The 2,605-nt window shown below is 41.7% G+C and overlaps 1 pseudogene; it reads right to left on the bottom strand.

Moving 5' to 3' along the window:
- Window positions 1-720: 720 nt before the first annotated feature.
- On the bottom strand, window positions 721-2,250 carry LOC118354243 (heterogeneous nuclear ribonucleoprotein A1-like; annotated as a pseudogene).
- Between the last annotated feature and the right edge of the window lie 355 nt (window positions 2,251-2,605).

Below are 2,605 nucleotides of genomic sequence, written 5' to 3'. Positions count from 1 at the left end.
ACAAAATACACAAAGAAAGAATTGTGAGAGGTAAGGTAAAAAAAATGTCATTTACCAGTAAGGTAAAAAAAAAAAGTCATTAAGCTACAAGGGAAGACAGATCAAGTTCATAGCAGTGCTGCCCATAGAGACTTGGCAGGACAGAAGTGAGGGGCAGGATATGTTCAAAGTGCTTAATGGGAAAAATATGCATCCAAGAGTACTTTATCCACAAAGGCTGTCATTCAGAATATAGGCAGAAAGAAATGGTTTCCTGGATAAGCCAAAACTAAAGGAACTTGTGAACAATAAACCAGCCCTGCAAGAAATGTCAAAGGGGACTCCTAAGGGGCAAAAAAAGACCAAAAGCAACAAAGATTAGAAAACAAGAGAAAATCGATAGAAAAACCAATTTCATGGGTAAAACAATGATAATAAATTAATCTCTTTAAATAATCACTCTGAATGAAAAGTACTAAGTGCTCTAATCCAAAGATATAGGTATCAAAATGAATAATAAAAAAACAAGATCCATCTATAAACTGCCTACAAAGACTCATTTTAGATCTAAATACACCTGCTGATTGAAAGTGAGGGGAAAACATTTATCATACTGATGGATATAAAAGAAAACCTAGGTAGCCACACTTAAATCAGACAAATTAGATTTTATTTATTTTTATTTTATTTATTTATTTTTTTTAAAAGACACATTTATTTAGCCTCATGATCAGACTATTACATTTAGCAATCAACAGCATGGGTGCAAAAAAAAATCTACATTAAAACCCTTTGTTGGAATGCTTTACACTTTCCACAGAACAGAAACTAAAATAACCTGTTATACAATTAGTCACAAATACAGTCCTCGAGTTTTTTGCCCATACACATGAGTATTGTCTAAAACATGTCTTCTTTGTAGCAGCTAGGCCCTGCCACCACTGTGCTTGGCTGAGTTCACAAATCTGTTGTAACCTGTAGCTTCCCTGTCACTTCTCTGGCTCTCCTCTCCTGCTAAGCTTTGTTTCCCGTCAGTAATTAAAACCTGCCACTGCCATAGCTGCTGCTGCTGGAACCGCCATAGCCACCTTGGTTTCGTGGTTTGGCAAAGTATTGGCCTCCACCACCATAGGGGACAGAGCTTCTGCCTCCAAAATTTCCTCCTTTCATGGGTCCAAAATTTGAGGATTGATTGTTGTAATTGCCAAAATCGTTATAGCTTCCGCCACCTCCAAAGTTGCTTCCGTCATTACCAAATCCGTTCTAGCCATCCCCACTGCCACCGTATCCACCACCACCTCGACTGCCACCGAAGCCACCTCGACCACTGAAGTTCCCTCCACGACCAAAGTTGTCATTCCCACCAAAACCACCTCCATGACCAGCACCAAAGTTTCCAGAACCACTTCGGCCTCTTTGGCTGGAGGAAGCACTAGCCATCTCTTGCTTCGATAGGGCTTTCCTTACTTCACAGTTGTGGCCATTCACAGTGTGGTATTTTTGAATGACAATCTTGTCTACAGAGTCGTGGTCATCAAAGGTCACAAAAGCGAAACCTCTCTTTTTTTTTTTTTTTTTTTTTTTTTTTTTCTTTTCATTTATTTATGATAGTCACAGAGAGAGAGAGAGAGAGAGAGGCAAAGACACAGGCAGAGGGAGAAGCAGGCTCCATGCACCGGGAGCCGGATGTGGGATTCGATCCTGGGTCTCCAGGATCACGCCCTGGGCCAAAGACAGGCGCTAAACCGCTGCGCCACCCTGGGATCCCCGAAACCTCTCTTTTTGCCACTGCCTCGGTCAGTCATGATCTCAATCACTTCAATTTTCCCGTACTGTTCAAAATAATCTCTTAGATGATGTTCTTCGGTGTCTTCTTTAATGCCACCGACAAAAATCTTTTTCACAGTTAAGTGGGCACCGGGTCTTTGAGAATCTTCTGGGGAGACAGCCCTCTTTGGTTCCACGACTCTCCCTTCCACCTTGTGCGGCCCAGCGTTCGTGGCCGCGTCCACCTCCTCGACGGGGGCCTACGTGACCAACCCAAAGCCTCTGGAGCGCTTGGTGTTGGGGTCCCTCATTACCACACAGTCCGGAAGCGTCCCCCATTGCTCAAAATGGCTCCTCAGACTCTCATCGGTCGTTTCGAAGCTCAAACCTCCGATGAAGAGCTTCCGCAGCTGCTCGGGCTCTTTGGGAGACTCTGACTTAGACATGACGGCGGTGGAGGGGAGACTTTAACGATGCTTACTCGGCGGCGTCCAGGGGCAGAAAGCCAAATTAGATTTTAAACCAAAGATTGTAACAACAGATAAAGGTCGCTATATCATAATGAAGGGGTTGATCCATCAAGAAGATCTTACAATTGTAAATATTTATGCCCCCAACATGGGATCATATATATATATATATATGAGAATTATATATATATATATGAATTCATATATATATATGAATTAATAATAAACATAAGCCCATCGTTAATAATAAAATAATAGAAATACAAGTAGGAGACTTTAACATCCTAATTACAGCAATGAGCAGATAATCTAAGCAGAAAATCAACAAGGAACCAAGGGCTTTCGATGACACACTGGACAGATGGTCTTCACAGATATATCTAGAACAT

The sequence above is a fragment of the Canis lupus genome, chromosome 3, assembly GCF_003254725.2.
Source record: "Canis lupus dingo isolate Sandy chromosome 3, ASM325472v2, whole genome shotgun sequence".
NCBI classification, from domain to species: Eukaryota; Metazoa; Chordata; class Mammalia; order Carnivora; family Canidae; genus Canis; species Canis lupus.
The sequence above is the reverse complement of the archived record's forward strand: the minus strand, read 5'-3'. Positions and strand labels throughout refer to the sequence as shown.